This window comes from Capsicum annuum, chromosome 7 (assembly GCF_002878395.1).
Source record: "Capsicum annuum cultivar UCD-10X-F1 chromosome 7, UCD10Xv1.1, whole genome shotgun sequence".
Classification (NCBI taxonomy): domain Eukaryota; kingdom Viridiplantae; phylum Streptophyta; class Magnoliopsida; order Solanales; family Solanaceae; genus Capsicum; species Capsicum annuum.
In genome coordinates this window covers 1,942,368-1,960,137 of record NC_061117.1, presented here as the reverse complement: position 1 = coordinate 1,960,137, position 17,770 = coordinate 1,942,368, and the positions used below count along the sequence as shown (strand labels likewise).

Here is a 17,770-nt window from a genome sequence, read left to right as displayed (position 1 = left end):
AGAACTACCTGATGCTACATCCTTCACTCTTGATGGATGGCAGCTGGATTGCCGATTTCCTAGTTCAATGGTTGCTATCTTGCTAAATAGTAGCCTTGTCTTCGCCTTTAATCCCATCTATCCTTGTAATGTTGACTCTGATATTGTCATTCCTGGTTATTTTTTTTTCATTTCCTTTACCTTCGACTAGCCATTTGACAGATTCAAAAGGACCGGAGTTGTTAAAAGCGAAAGAAGTTTCGATCACAGACAGCTTCTAAAAGAAGAGAAAAGAGAAGAGGGCAAGGGCGGCAAGACTAGAGAAAGAGCTAAGACCGCTTAGGCCTTTTACTAATTCCCCCACACTAAAAGAGAGAAATTTATGTAACTTTGGATGTTACCAGCGGTTTCCGAAAAGACTAGTAGCGCTTATTCCTTGCTTATTCAAGAAATTGAATTACCCGAGTTAACTAAGGAAGTTCTAGTAAAATGCTTGAACGCAGACTGACTTTTACTCGCATCTCACTCTTCGAGCAAAGAGTCATTCTTTCTAGCAGCTATCTAATACCGGTCAAGAGCTGCCATTGGATGAAATTTCATCAATTCTCTTTCCAGTTTGGTTTCCAAGAGGTGTTAACCATAGAAAAAGATCTTGATCAGATAGTTGCTTAAGTAAGGTAGTCGCTTCTTTTTTTCGCTTGATAGAAATATCATAAGAGAAGAAAGAAGTTTATGTAGGTCAGATCCTAGCGTAGATAAATGCTATCCAACTTGAATGATTGAATCAATTCTTTCACTTTGTCGACCTCGAAATGGAGGCTTCTTTACCAAGAGGAGAAGATAAGGTCTTTTGGCAATAGAAGGCATATTACTAATTGATTCTTTGGCCATTTTGTGTTTGAATTCTAAACTGGCGAGGTGCTGCTGGATGCTTCTGATCAATAGAACACGAAGAAGAAGATAAAAAAAAGGTTATGATGAGCATCTATTTGAGTCTATTATTTCCAAGATCTAATTCCAGTTTTTTGTTATGTAAGGGAAATGCCTTACAATCTGAAGTTTTACGCTTAAGGGAAGAAATGTTCTTGGTGGATGCAGGACTTGGGAATCCTAGAATTTGTATGCAAGATGAGCCTACAGGAGTGCCAATCAACCGAGCCACCAGGTTTGAGAATAGTGTGGGATTCCTAGATCTAGTGGCCGGTGAATCAATGATCAAAGAGTAGATTTTGGAGAGATTCTTCATCAATCTAGTGGCTGGTGAATCACTGATCAAAGAGCGACTAGCCACCAGGTTTAATGATTTGGTGGGATCTACAGATGTAGTGGCTGGTGAACCGCTTCTTCTTTTTCTATGAAGATTCAGACAAAACCGAGCTTGGATAAAACTGAACAAGATTTGGTGAACGAATAAAAAGGTCAAAGGCTTTATTATTGAGAGTGTAAAAGGAGGTTATTCAGTAGCCATCGGAAGTTTCATTACTTTTGTTCCATTTCGTTGTAGAAGGAAAAGGATATCGAATGATCGATTCACCATTGAGAACATTAACCCCAAAAAGACTAATATTGTGGTGTGGATCTCTCTATGAATGGAAAAGAGGTGCTTCGGATCGGGAGTAACCACTAGTGATAGGGCAAAAATAGAGGGGAAGGACAAAAGAAAGAGCGATGCCTGAATTAAGATTTAAAGTTTGTCGTCTACTTTTAGGAAATGTTTGGAACAGAGAAATTACAATAATACAACGCCGTATTCTCTGAAGATTGAGGAACAAGAAGAGATATATTAAGAGAAAGATTTATTCTAGAGAAAATCTTAATAGTTACATCCAATCACAAACTACACAAAAGTTGTCCCTTTTTTATGGAGATTTACCCATCACAGGGATGCACAGAGGAAGAGAACGAACTTAATATATCCCTTTTCTACTTAATCCATAAACAAGATAGGATGTTATCCCGGTTAGTCTCTATTTTTGTGAAACTATTCCTCAAGCAAGGCAGCCGATAAGTCATCGAAGGGTTTGTGTGAATAATAGAATGGTTAACATTACTCATTTTAAACTCTCCCATAGTGATATAATACTTTTCAAGAAAATGATGCGAGAACCCATGGTGAAGAAATAAAGAGATCCTTCTATATAAAAATATCAGTTGAGAAAATAATAGGCAAATTCCTGGATCACCCATGCAGAAGAACCAAAACAGAATGGTTCCGCATACTCAAAACTAAGAGGGGATTCCGCCTACTACTAAAATCCCGATTTTTGCAAAAGTTGCGTTCTTCTATGCCAGAAGAAGACTTAGAAAGAACAAAGAAGTTTGGATCAGAAAAAGTATGCTTAGGCAGTTCTTTCGCTGAGCACAACAGAATGAAGAGGAATTTGTATCATTTCAAATCCCTATTCTTATCGAAGAGAAGGAAAAAGAAAAACCAAAATATTCCTACTGGAACAAGAAGTCCTATAGTTTACAACTCTTTTTTATACAGTAATTTGACCTATTGCTCCGCATCCCCCCATCAGTTTACTAAAAAGATCAAAATAAAAAGGATCGAACTACCTACTCATTATTCGGAAGTGAATCATAGAACACCAAAAGCTGTGGTATCTTATGGACCTAACATACGTCACATACCTCATGACATAAGACTGAAAGATCCAAACCTTCTTCTTCCGAGTGGAAAGGGACGTGGCCAAAACATATAAAGATCGGCGTAGTCGCTCATAGGGACATATCTATCCGGATAGAGGATAGTGTAGGCCGATTCATAGATAGATCTATCTCCATATAGATAGGTATCTCCGTGGATAGAGATAAAGATAGGGATCCATCTAGATCTTGATTCACTATTTCCATATTTTTTCTTTTTTCTGATTGAGATCCCTTTTTTTTGTTTTGACGACAAGTTTTCGTTTTTAATCTTAATGCAGGAGCGTTCAGAAACTTGACTCTAAGGAAAGGAAACATCATTTTTTCCATTCTTTTCTTATGAGGTCATGTACAACAACCTTAACCGCACAAGCCTGGGCTGGGACTACCTCCATCCGTAGAGGAGCCGTATAAGGCGGAAGCTCCACGTATGGTTTTAAAGCTGAGCCTTTCTAGTAATAGGGCCTAGGGACCAATATGATGATTCGTTTAGGTAGGGCAGCCAGCCTACTATGGGCACTTGTAGGGATTAGTGTGTGAGACCGCAATCCACAAACTTACGCATGGGACTCACCCTTTACTTAGGGATAGAGAGGGGAAACATAACATGTCACAAGAGCGAGGCGAGGGTTGGAATCCTACTGCGAGAGGGACGCCTCGCGAGCCAGGCTTTTAGAGATCAGGCTTTTTGGAGAAGCCAAGGCAATTTCGGGCCACCAAACCCTGCAACTGATGAGAAGTCCCTATGGAGTAAAGAGAAGCGTGTATGTTGTCACACTCCCTGCCTTTCAAAGGTTCCTAGAGGGTGGGCCAGATGCAGGAGAGTGATGATCGAGGAGCGGGTTCCCCATTGGAAGGGGGACAGGAGATAACCATCTTAAGGCACATCACGACCTGCTGGCAACACCAGCGAGACCTGGGAAAGCAAACCGATTGGGTATCAGAGGATCCATAGTACCTGCAGCCTCTCATACTTAATATTTATCATTTTGGAAAGTGAGGGGAAGGGATCTCTTTTCTGCAATGGAAAAAAGGGAGCAGATTTGAATCGGCACAACCTAACGATACATCCAATACCAATGATCTGTGCCTAAAATGCATTGCTAGATCTCTTCTCTAGAAAGCTATACAGGAAACAACAAACGTGCTTTGACCCAGGGCTTCCCTTTCATTAATTCTTTCATGAAGAGAGAACCACGTCCACATCAGTCGAAATGGTGGTTAATGTTCTATAAATAAAACTCCGTTGAACCCCTACTTGAAAGGGAGAATAGCAGAGTTATTGTACAGCCTAAGGTATTTTTCTACATAGAAAGCGGCTAACTACCTGCAAATTCTGACCTGGACCCTTCTATTGTAATTAGTTGCTTCTTGATGTACTTTATCGTATACAAGCCAAAGTATGCTGAAACGGACAAATTCATTGGTTGTCTTTCGGAGTCTTCCTTATGTGTGATGCTTGTGCCCTATTAAAATAGAATATTCTTGTCATTTAGTAGCATTCAAATGGTTTATCTTGGAAATCAAATTCCTGAGGATTGTCCTCTTGCTAGCTAATTTACTGAGGAAGTTAGTAAGTTATTGAGGGCTACCTATGCCCAACTCTTACCACAGGCTGGCTTTGATAGATATTAGAGTGAATCCGATTCTTCAATTTAATTACTTTTCCAATTCCAACCCCGCGCGTGTATGTAGAAAAGTGTGTGAATGGCATACGCAAGATTAGGGATGGACAACGGAAATTCATTAAGTATAGTCAGCTAGGAAACACTAGCTAGGCAAGTCATACTGGGAATGCTGTTCCACACATTGGCTTAATTCTACCTTCCATATCCAATTCTTCCTTCATTACAAGGCCCAACCCTTATTGCGCAACTGAACTCTCGCCTTATTGCGTTGCGACATTCAGTCGAGCTAGGAATCCTGCTAGTCTTACTAATAACTTGAAGTCGTGTCTTAAAGGCTTGCCCCCGACCCCCAACCTAGGAACAACACTAAGACATTTCGTTTCCATTTTTTTTGGTTAAAAGCATCGCATAGTATAGTGATAGTGCCCGGTCTGCAGCTGCGGAGTCAGCCTTCCCTTGAAAACACCTCCAAGAGGGGAGGGTTATAGTACAGATGTACGCTAAGGAATATTATTAGTAAGACAGACGTATAAAGTGCATATGTACTATAGCTTCAAAAGAAAATAGATCCTTGTTCGGGTGTTTCGATGGTGCCCCCGTCTGGTCTACTATCGACTTTTCACCGCTGCTAGAATACTTTGGCCCACCTAATGGCACAACCACAGTATCTGGCTTGACTCCCACTTTCTCTGGTCTACACTTCCCTTGTGAGTAGCCACCCTAATGTACTATTCTACTATAAACAAACAGAACTACTACAGATAGACTAGAACATTTCTTATGTCAAACCATTCGATTGAATGCAATCTCTGATGTTAATGACACGAAAAAGGGATATATACAATGAATGGAATATACTGCTAGAGTATTTGAAAGCATCTATAAAGCCAACAACGGGCGTAGTCGATCATAGATCCCACATGATTCCTTGTACCCTCACCCAACCTTGTATCTCTTTTGTCGACTTGAGTTGAGCTAACTTTTGATCGAGGACTACCGACAAAAAGTATTTGTAGCATCAATTCCTTTCGGTGTATATCTCACCCAAAATAAAATACCAGAAAACATAAGCTGTCAACTCATATCTATCTCTGCTCCTCGATTGAACAAAATTCGTTTAATCCTATATAAAAATATGTACTCATCGTGGCCGTCCCTCAGCCTCCCGCACCCATATTCCTAAACATCCCTAGGAGAAAAATAAGGATAGATAGTCACGGATGATTTTCTCACCTACATGGTATATGAATCCAAGACTTCCTAGCTAGAGACTAGACGGTATCAAACCACGGGATAGGGAAAAAAGAGCAGCTTTTTAGGTTCTGCCATTGTACAGTCAAAAATAATAATAAAAAAGAAAATGGAAGCGACGCCTGATTTGACAAAGTACCACTGCTACCAGGGCTTGCATCCACCTATCGCCTATTAGCTGCATGTGTTATATACCTACTGCTTCTACCGATGGAAAGACCGAAGCATGTCTCCCTATAGCTTTGACTGCCAGAGGTTGGGAAGAAGGGAGGTGACTAGGCCCTATCACAAAATATGCAAGTTAGAGACTTGTCAAAGCTTGGTGGCAGGTTTTGTCGAAAAAATAATGTTTTTCGTTGGGAGTCTCATCTGGGTGGCTGGTTCAGTCGCTTTCGAGAACTCAAATTGATGGGTAGTGAGATAGCATACTCGTATGATTGATTTAGTCAGCCACTGATAGATGGCATTTGACTCTTCGGACGGGTATGCTAGAAAGGATGTTTGGACGTTTACTTGGATCATATCTGTATAACATGTTTTCCAAGTAAACGTTTGATGTTCCTTTTTTGAAGAAGCCTAAACATTTTCCTGTCTTGTTTAAGACTGGACAAATTTTAGGTTATTACGCCTCTTGGGACCGCAATAAAGAAGGGGAAGTCAACTATTTCCTTTAAAAGGGTCCGAATATCACCTAAACCAGTGCAAGGTAGTATTCCCAAGGAAGCTAGCATAGCAATTGGGAATCCATCTAGTATTTACTAAGGAATAATTGTGCTGAGGGGTCCCACTAAGGTGAATGTTATTGAACCCAAACGTTAAAAGCCATGAAAATAATTCCTTCTATGTCCATTGCTTCTGTAAGACCCCCAACACGGGGAGATGAGCAAGATGTAGGGACTACATACTTGGAACAGCCTCATCAAGAGTCTGCATAGGCCCAGGAGTTAGGTTCTTTTATCTTACGGATGATGATGATGAGTATTTACTCACTGATGAAGACGCCATGAGTCAAGATGAGGAAGAGGTTTTTAGTTTGAGTTGGAGTAAAAAAAGTGAAGTAGGCGAGTTACCTAACCTATGCGAGCCCAAAGAGAAGAGAGTTTAGTCTACGAAGAGTTCGGATCAGTTCCATGAAGGCCGCAGAGAAAGAAAGAATGAATGAAAGTGGAAAGCCTATCTAAAATGGGAAGCAAAGTAGCTGCTCAACAAAGTCAGGCATTTCAAAAAAGGGCATAGCTGCAATTCTGCTAGGACTTGAATCCATCTTCAATGAACCAATCAAAGCAGCTAAGATCAACTTGCTAATTCGTTATATATTTTGAAAAAGGGACCTATGTAAAATAATTGACGAGAACGAGGAAGAAGGAAGGGCTGCACTACTAATATAAATACTACCGCGAACAAACTCACAACGGCATCTAAGGGCGGTCATTACTAATAAAATAAACAAGCTTCTTCCTAGGAATGGAATGAAGAATTCAACAAATTATTATTCTATATTATTATTATTATTATTATTTTTTGAATTCTTCAGAGTTGGATTTCCTGCAATAGAAAGATCGGGAACATGGGAATTGTTGGGCGTAAAAGTGGCTTTCTTATCTAACGATATTTATAGTCGAGTCGGATGGAAAGAGCGCTCCTAAATATTATTATCTTGTAAGGGTCTATGAGAGATCTCTTTAAGCAATTGTCAGTTACCTTTCCTGAGGATTGAGATCGAGCTTAAGTTGCTCTTACTAGACATCTAGTAGGAGTTTATTGAGAGCCAGTTACTGTCCTTTTCACTTATCATGCTAAGGATTTCTCGATGGTTTTAGTTGGAGGACATTTTCTTGCCTTTAATGGACTATCAGGGTTAGCAGGCGTGGCTATCTTTTCTCACATGTATCTAAGCTAAGGGGCATAGCTTTTACTAAAATAATTTTCATTATCTTACTTTAAGTAATGGGACTACCCTAATAGTTTTTCTCTCCTGGTAAGCAAGTGAAGTAAGCTCCCCCGCTTAGTTCCCTTGTAAAGAAAGTGTACTAGTAGGGCATAGTTCCCTTAAGCCAGTGTTTCCTTTCCTATTGGTCCCGAAGAGCCAATAACATAGGGAGAAAGTTTACATTCATTTCTAGGGGAGGGGAAACCCTATGCATAATGATAAAGGTGTAAGACCTCCAACTCAAATGAAGGGAGTAAGGTTGACTCCGATCCCTTCGTCCCTTATCTAGACCGACAGCAAAAGCAACTAAAATTGTCCAGAACAAACAACAAATACAACTAAAACCATTGGGAATCAAAGAAAGCAAAAAATCTATATTCTTATATGTAACCAGCCCTAGGAAAGGGGCACTCTAGTGCATAAACTTATTTCGACGAAAAAAAAGAGGGCATGAAAATAAACTTGGCAGTCAATCACTGTCTTGTGATATTGACTAATTATTATTATTATTATGAAATACCATATTCTATTAAGTCAGTTATAGTAGACTAGGAATCCAGAAAACTTCAAATCAAGAGGTCATACTCCGCCAACTACGCTTGGTTAAAAATTTATCCCGATTTGTTTCATTTGCTTTCAAGTCTAGTGGAATCACTATGATAGCTTTCCCTGGGATCACAAAACACTATTCTATTAGGTCACGAACTCGTGCCCCATTCTCTCTAACTGAGGTGCTAGATCTTCTATCTATTCGATTAACCCTAAAACTAGGAAAACTGCCCTACCTTCGACTGAGAGTGTCTTCACCTAGAAAATCTTCTTGCGTACCTGAATTATAGGCTTGACTCCCATTTCCTCTAGGCTAGTTCATTCACGGAAAAGAAAACTAGTTGAATTAGCGAGGATCTTTAAGAAAGCGGGAGCCATTCTGTTAGCTTCGTCCCAATGGATATCTCTTCTCTCAAACAACAACCTAAGGAATCTCTCTTTCCACATGAAGTTTGAGGGATAAGGTCTTCTGGAAACCTTTTGAAGTGGGCAAACCAAGTCAAAGAAAGAAGCAACTCTACCATGATCGGATAAGCTCAATTTCAAAGGTTAGGAGTTTAGTTCTGACTAGTACTGTCGAGGAGCGATTCCTCTGAATGGCAAGTATGAGTTTAACTTCCCTTCCTTCGGAGAATAAAGTAAGGGAGTGAGGAGACAGAAAGAATATTTTAATACCAGAAACCTATAGCTATCAACAGTCCGCACCTTTGGTTTTGTCAACACTGAGAAGCGAAGAGCTCAAGGTCAGGAAAGGTAGTCTAAGAGGCTATGGAATAGTTGACTCAAAATAAGGGGTTATATATGATTAAACATTTATAGACAACCTTACAGATTTGTTTATGGATCTTTGAGAATTGATTTTTATTTCCCTGAGATTGTGGAGAAGATATGTCAAGTCCAATGAATTTAAATCCCTTATCTCTCGGCTCGGAAGGGCACCAACGGTCGTGTAATCATACAGGATAGCTGAGATAAAAGCTACGTTATTATGCGTGGAGCCTTTTAGAAAAGCCCTTGCTTTCTTATATTGTCTAATTGAAGTGAAGTAATGTACCTATACCCGGGAGTAGAAAAAAAGCAAATAAATCTCTCTTGTACTGAAGAGTTTTCCCCCTAAGGCATCCATAGGCCCTGAATACGCGACTTCATCTGCTTGTAGGGGTCTACTCATTTGCCTTCAATCCTGCCTTTTGAGGAAGAGGCCGCTAAGGAAGGCCTTCCAACCATAATGCCTCCATTGGACGGGCAGTGTACTCCATTCTTAGTATTGCACAGTCAGTCCCGCATGAGTAGAGGCACGCAGGCAAGCGAATAGAAAAGTATTCTTTCTCCGCGGCAAGTATATTCAAGTATAGAATAGCCCGAGGAGTAGTATTCCCAATGCTAAACTCTATTCCTTAGGTTAGAAGGTTCATAGGTTCGTAGGTGGAGCCTTATGTCGTAGGCCCTTCTTGCTAAAAAGTGGAGTTTTGACTGACTCTCTATGCCTATGTGTGAAAATAAGTATGTGAACAGAACATCTTCAAACATCGAGATAAAATAAGTCGTGGGGCTGGCAAACGGAACTAAGAGCTGCTCAAGGCACCGCTATCCCTTGGTACAACGATCAGGTCAAGCAAAGCGATATTATTTTCAATTCATTTTTAAAGCCCTGGGTACCGCGTAATCCATTTCAATTTATTTCAGTTGCCAATAAAATGGAATATGGGGAATTCTCCATCTAAGTGGTTATTTCGATGAGTCAATTCTCAATGCGATGCATCTATAAAATGGGACGAAGATCTACCCAAACTTAGTCCAGTCCTATTAAAGATGGGGCAGAATCAAGAAACTCTTATAGATAGATAGGATAGGAAGGAATAACCACTAATAGCATTTGCAATTGCTTCTTTCTGATTGATATACAAGCCGTTGGGTGCGAAGCTTTCTTCGTGAAAAATCTCGTCCTTGTCAATATAGGATTGTCTTTCATACTGCTTTTACTTATTTTTTGGAAATCTATCATTTTCAAAATCTTTTCATTGTCTTTAGTACGATCTGGCTTCACACCACTCGCCTATCAGAACACCAACCCAATTGTCGAAAGCTGAAGTGGGTTTGGGGAATGGAAGAACAAGAACATCTTCTTTACCACCAAAAATGGTAACATAAGACCCTTCTTCACTCATGCTTGTCATCTGCTTGTGAATACCATCCAGTCAAGTCTTTGTTCTTTTATTCTGAAATATGGGTGCTAACTAGATTCCCCTTGTTAGAGAAATATTCTAACTTCACTTGCTGCCTTTATGCTCTAGGAGTTAAGTGACCCATAAGCATGGGTCACAAACGAGAAAGGTAGGTTCCTTTCCTTACTAGATCGTCTTTCACTTAGACTTCCTTAGAAGACTATCAATTCTCAGTCAGTTACCAGAGCCTTTATTCTAGCCGATAAGGATCTGAATCAATGGGTGTTTGGATGATCATCCTAGGCTTTTTTTTTTACTTCTACGTCTCATGACAAGAGTGCTAGAGCCATAAAATGCATTCTTTAGTCAAGCAATAAGAAAGATTGACCAATCTCATCATATGCTATTTCATATGAATATGCCCTCTAACTTGAACTTCCTGACTTCCCAGGGTTTCCACTGCCTAACTAGACTTCCCCTTCATCGGAAGACAGGGCTAAGAGTTATCATGAGTTAACTTCAGCTTATCTACTAAAGGCCAACACTTTAAACTTAACTCTAAAGGAAGTGACTTCAGGGTTGGAACATCAGAGCAGAGGCAGGCATACAATCTATGAGTGTTTGGATTGAATCCCTTGGGACTTGAAACTGAATCTTAGTCTGCAGGAATTAAGACTGGTTTGTAGCTTTCCTACCTTATCTTACCTTATCTGAAGTTGGACGGGATTCCTAAGTCAAATGACTAATCTCTGGACTCTTTACGGCTCTCAATCTCAATACTAGCTGGGGTTCAAACTGCCTTGACTCCGGTCTTGAAAAAACTTTTTTGAGCAAGATAACGGCTTTAGAAGCAGGGATTAGGAATGGGCTTCTCTTTCCTGACTATGTTCCCCCAGATCAAGAGATGGATGATTATCTACTTGCTTCTTGAAGACTGACAGTTAGGCCTAAGGTCGTGTTAACTAAATTTCATGACTTCTGGATTTCCTAACTAAAAAGAGGAAGCTAGAATTCTGACCTGCTTCCGACTTCAAAAAGGTGTAGTCTGATCTTCCCCACTGGTACCTTTGTAGGGGTTTACTTTAGCAAGGAATTAAAGTTTGCTGTAAAACTGGGGTACATTGTGCTCCCAATGGAAGGATACCTCATTGAGAAGGGCTCATCCTATAAGTTTTCCTAGAGGTGAAAGGAGAAGGGGCATTGGTACTTATGCAGGGTCGGGTTAAATGAGTTCTGCAGGTAAGCAATTTGGTGCAAGCTCAAGCTGATGCCATTGATGTAAAAAAAGACATCTAGAATAGATTGAGCTAAATGTTGAATCATAAGTAGGAGGGATAGCGCTTCCTTTTCTATTTATAGGTCTACTTCTTTCACTACTTATGCCTTATAGCGTAGCGATAAAAATAAACTTCTTCCGGGACCGGAACATGGAGACCAAAAATTTTTGACTTACCGCCACACCTTGATTTTTCTTTATTACTATTACGTTCTGCCCTTACATCGTAAAAGTAAGGGTTAAGCTGTAGAACTAGATACATAAGAGAAAGAGAGAAAAACAGAACTTTACTTCTCTGCTGAGGCATATGCAATAGCAAACAATCTTTAACGTTGTAGTTTAAGTGGTCTGCTGTCTAACATCTTTCGTATCTTGTTAGTGTTCATTGCCAAGGTAGATCTTTTTCTTTGCCTTGAAAGATATTGCGTATAAAGAGAAAGATAGCCAGTCCTCTTGGGAGGCCGAGAGTGTTATGTAAAAAGGACCAAGGAGGATCCTATCTGTCAGGAGAAGGAGGAGGAGTAGGAGCTAGCCTTAGGGGAGAAATTAAAGCGAAGAAATTCATTCATGCCATGACGATCTGTATGGATGGGCAGTTTTGTTGATGCATTCCTCTTAAGAATGAAGAAGAAGAGAGATCTTTTTTTTAACAGGAAAATTTGGTCACTACGATCTTCTATGAGACAAAGGAGAGCACATAGACAATTCACTTTGAGTACAGGGAAATCTGCTGGTAGGAATTACTCAGGGCGTATTACGATTTTTCACCGAGGGGGTGGATCAAAGTGATTGCAGTGAAGAATTGATCTGAAATGAAGGACTGAGTTTATAGGTGTTGTAGAAAGGATAGAACGTGCGCCTAATCGCTCTTCTTGGATCGATCTGGTACGATGGTTCCCCCGGGAGGGGGGGGGGGTCTGCCTATGCAACATGATAGAAGAGTTCGCTCCGCCATGTAAGATCCTCGAATCAAAATCAACCATGACTACTATATTTGTGAGAAAATACTTTAAGGTATTCGCTTTTCTCCTTGTACTCCTTTTTCATTGGTACTTCGGGGGTGGGGTGGGGGGGGTAGAGATTCTCGAAGGATTCATTGCCGCGTGCGACGGGAAGAGGGAGCCCTCCTTTGACCCTATTTACCCTCCCCAAACATATGCACAACCAACCATTCCCCAGCCGGAGGTTCAGCCGGTTCCGTGCGCCATCCTAGTTCCGAAATTAGAGCACCCTCTTCTTTTGGAGAGGCAAAGGAGAGCAGAGCTTCAGAACCAACTAGCGTTCTTATTTCAAGAGAGGAACGAGGCCAGGAACCTCCCAATCTATCTTGGGATACTGGACAAGCAGTTCCTGGTCGAAAAGAGGGTCAAGGCTGTATTGGTGTAGAATGGGTTTTCCCCCAGATGCTTTCGTGTTGGAAGTTGGAAATCCGTAGCATCTTATTCAGTCACCCTAATTGGGTGGGAACTGCTATCACTGAAAATACCTTAAATAGGTATTTGGCCCAGATGGAACGGGAGGGCACGCGACAGAGTTTACCCTATCTAAGGGTGATTCGCGCAATCCGATTTTGGGTCTGAATGGGTTCGGCTGGCTGATAGACCCCTATTGTATTGGAATTAGGTGCCCATATTTTTATTGTTGTCAATGAATCTCTTCCATGTTCGATTCTACTCTATGTTAGAACATTTCTGTAAATGCTATTCTTACTCCCCTGTCACGTATGGGGATCCCCTTCGCTGTCTTTCATTTAGCTACTCTTCAGTCTTTGACATTTTAACCTTAAAGGTCGGTCAACCACTACATTTATTGAATGGTGACTGCCTACATGACTCTTTATCCCTCTCCATCTTTTCAAGGAAGTGAGTTTCAGACGTCTTTATGTAGTTCTCGGTCATTTTTTATACAGTTCCTGACAGGTGATTTTGTGGCTTTTCACTCCAGCCCTGAAGTCTTCTGTAAGCTGTCATGAGTACGCCTACTCCAATATCAAATTGGCATAGTTTTGGTAGCCACCCTCCTTGGCATACCCTCTCTTCCCTCACCACATCCACCTTCTTTTGTTTTCTTCTGGGCATGTTCTTGATTTTTGATCAGCCACCTAACCTAATTATTATTACCATTTATGACCTTGAAGTAGGACTTTGGAATGATGCTACTCCTCTCCTTCTATATATATAAGTGAATAGATCTTTGTGATTCAATCGATTCGATTCTCGTTGTCACCCTCGGCGAACTCCCTTTAAGGACAAAAACGCATCCAAACCTCGTTCTTTTGTATTATTTATTGGAATAGATAATACATATATGATTAGATGTATATATTGGTAAGGACTGCTTAGAGTTGGACACAGAATGCCTAATTCAATTTGAAATGTACAATGATCCGGGAAATAAGATTTTCCTTTCTTAAAAGAGAAAAAAATGAAATAGATCCACTTTCTGGATTATTTCCGATGTAATCATAAAAAGCAAAATTTTCAGGGACCGGATAAACTTTGATTTTCGGCTAACCCAACACTAAGTCTTCAATAGATTTCTTGCTGGAGTTCCGTCCTTTAAGCCAGGGAAGCTGCATCTACTTTAATTGATGATTTCTCGCTTTCAGCTTCTATACTATATTACATCAAATAGAAGCGATGGTACAGATATTAACCTAACCAAGCTAGTATGAATCATCTCAGCTCTGATCATGGTGGGTAACTGCAGGAGATTAGTTTTAAACCATTACCTCGAGAGCTGCCTAAGAAGGAATTTCGACTATGCCTGGCCATCATAACATTCATAGACGAGATTGATAGATGAATAGAGGAGTCCATCCACAATCATTATTGATTCTCCTGGGAGGAGTTCAACTTCTCGAACTCAGAGAGATGAGCCTAACAGTGCCCTAAGCCAAAATAGAGAGAGAAGAAGAATGCAACTATCTAATCAAGATCACAGTTCCGACCATTTCTTTGAAGGCCGAAAGGTGAAGAAGTGTTTAGCCACACTCTCTGTGGAACAGTCTTATCAAAGCGCTCTCTTTAACCAATCAAGCAAGACAGATGGAATGAAAGAAAGAAAAAGTAGCTCCACAGCTCGCCCAGAAGAAGATAGACCGGCCACTATATATTTGTCAATCCCTAGGCTTGGCCAAAGACAAACCCGACATACTAAGACTAAGATGAATCATCTCAGTCCCTCAACAGGCCTAGTCCCTAAATCCCTAAACTAAATAGGATACTTATAATCGCAATCATGCCGCATCAACTCTTTCAATCACTACTACCTGTGTTGCACCTACAGTGGCAGAGAGTTTGATAAGACTCTCAGATAAGAAAGATCAATCCTGAATAAGCTTTAGCTGATTCTCAAACTAAATCTTTTTATAAGCAAGGAGCTATCTGTAGGAAAATAATTGCTAGGTCAGTCTAAATAGAAGTAGACCAACATAGGAAGAAATGTGAAAGTAGGGGCTGCTAAGTGCCCAGACCCAGAATTCAGTGAAAATGGAGTTCTTGGTACCGGTCAAGCAGAAATAATATGAATTGCGAGCTAGTACTATATTTATAGATTAGAAAGAAGGGACTCTCCAAAGAGAGGCCTGAGCGGAATGAAGTTGTGCTAAATGAACGAGTTGTCCTAAATGCCCCTTGTTAGCTGTCGTAGGAAGTGGTGAGGGCTCAGGAAGTGAAGCAAACTTAACCAAAGGACAAGTCTGTTCCTACTTCATTTTCGGTTCCCGATTCAATATTTGCCTTTCCTGAATGAAGAAAGAGATCGAAAGAGAAGATATCAGTGCAATAGGTACAGAGATAGGAGAAACTGTCTTTGTTCGGTTCGGCAGAAGAAAGCCAAGAAAACTAACAAATATGAAGAGCACTATGCAAGCTTATAATTAAGCAGATATATAAAAGCTGTCACCACCTCAAGAAGAAAAACAAAGTCGTTATGGCTATGTTACTAACATAGACAACTTTGAATGGTATTCGTTGACAGGAGTAACCGCTTTCTAAAGGAAGCAAGCAATTCAGACAGAATGTTAAGGGCTTGAAAGAATAAGGTACGTAGAGCGTGAACCAAGGTTCATAGATGGATCAAAGTCGAAAGGGAAAGCTGTTGGTTAGACGTAGACAGAGCCAAAGTACAGTTAGACAAAGTCGTAGGAACTCTTGCAATGCAATCCCAGCTATAGAAAGCTAACTCCCTAAGACGAATGAGTCACTTTCTGATCCTTACTGCCCGAAGGAACTCTTAGCCTCATAGCTACATAAGCTACATTAGGTTCCATAGGGTTAGCAATACAAGAATATCGATTTGAAAATATCTAAAATAGGATTACTCAACGATCCTTGTTACCTTAACTCCCTTCTCCCGGGATGAAGCCTTAGAAGGAAAAGTATAGGCCAAAAACTCTTTAGGTTTTGATGTTATATGAACCACTAACAAGGAACTGTAGGCATAGAGCTATCGGGTTATAACTCTTCTTACTCTGGCCTTAGTGTTTTTCTTTAAATAATTTAAAATCCTTTCTTCATTTATAAACACTTATGTGATAATATTCCTAACAAAGATTCCATTTGAATTGACCGTAGGACATCACCTTCCTCAATGAAGTGAAAAACTAGGAGGATGGAGGTGATGAAAGCATACCCACTTTCGCCGGCTAACACAATGGATCAATACAGGGGAAACTGGCCGAGAAGCCTAAGCTAGTTATCAGCTGCCCTAGCAAATGAAGTCTAGTCTTCTTATCGAGATGAGCATGAGTGGTCAAGCCCTGCAATGAGATCATGTGCCCTAACCTAAGCCTGGTCTACTGTTGTGTGTTTTGATCCTTCTAGTGAGAGCTTGTGACCATCGCAGTGACCGCAAGCTAGCAACAACAAAAGAATGAGCGAGAGTAGCTTGAACCGCTTTAAGCATTAAGCATCAAGCATTAAGAAAGAGCCTAACTCTACCCAAAAGTAGTAGTGAGGCAGACATTGATTTTGCAGAAAGGCTGGCTGCCTTGCAGGGTTGCTTACCTAGTTCACCGGTACTAGGATATGAGAGGCTTAACATCGGGTCCTATGTAAAGCAAACCTTACGAATGATGGTGGCTCCATAAGGGTAGACGTAGGCCCTAAAACCATAACAAATACAAGACAATTACAGGGAGGACATATGTGTTCTCTCATGAGTGAGGACTCGGTTAGTATACAAGATCATCAACATAGTAATAGGATGCATCTGCTGAATCCAAGACTCATGTAACAACAAGCTGGACCAAAGCTCAACCATAGTTGGTTTTGGTCGTTGAAACTTTGCCTTAGTAACAAAGCTTTCATCCTCTGAAGGCAGGCCAGTAAGAAGGAATGTAAACATATCAAATTGGGACACCGGTACATTGATAGATGCCAAGGAGTCACAACTATTCTTGAATGTATGAAGGTAAGCCGCCATAAAAGGATTTCTTTTCTTCTCTCTTTCACTATCATGTTCCTCACTAATCTGAAAGGATGTCTTTAAATCATACTTTGGGGAGGGGATCTTTGTTCCCCTTTCTAGACAAGAAAGGAGTTCCCCTTCTCCTTTTTTTTTTGTTTTCACTTACATATGCGAATCTAGGTCCAGCCTCGCTTGCATTCAGTTATCAGGAGGGATGTCTGCTCTTTAGTTTACATACGTAAGCTCCTGATTAGTTGCAATCGCACTTCTGTACAATATCCAATGCATATTAAAGCACTTACCGGCCAAGCATCAACAGAGTAGCCTACGGATTGGTGCCCGGTGAAACGGTAAAGGTTGAACCATCAACAACTTTGAATGTCCGAAAAAGTCTTAAGTTCCTATCAACCACTTTCCCAACAAGGCGGCCGCCATGGTAATGCGATATTGTGGTCACAACGACAGAACTATCCCATCAGATAATCATTGGATAGATTAACAGGCAATAAAGGTCCAACATACCTGAAATATATAGGACCAAACTCTTGTTGGTACTTGAATTCCTACATGGAGCGGCTTTGTTGTACATCATGAATCTTTTTGTTCACACACATCTCTACATCCATCACCAGGATTTCGGAAGTAATGAAACCTGACTATTGGGTTAACCTTAACATCAGTTGATGCTAGTCTGAGAGAACCAGTAGAGAGGGGGCCAACAATCTTCTCCATTAGGTTTGCCACAGTAAAATATATCGGAGAGGGTGAACTCCTAACAAAATCACCATGAGATGGGGATTTTATCCCAAATATCTCCTTCTGCACGAGTGGCTATCGTGCCTAACCTTTGAAATTAAGTTGCTTCTCTTTCTTGTTCCTTATCTAGTTCCTGCTAGTGGATTGGAAGCAAGATACCCGCACTATAGATAGG

General features: G+C 40.6%; 1 pseudogene; it reads left to right on the top strand.

Annotated features, from left to right (window-relative positions):
- Positions 1-1,485: 1,485 nt before the first annotated feature.
- LOC124899986 lies at positions 1,486-2,684 on the top strand (annotated as a pseudogene).
- Positions 2,685-17,770: the final 15,086 nt, after the last annotated feature.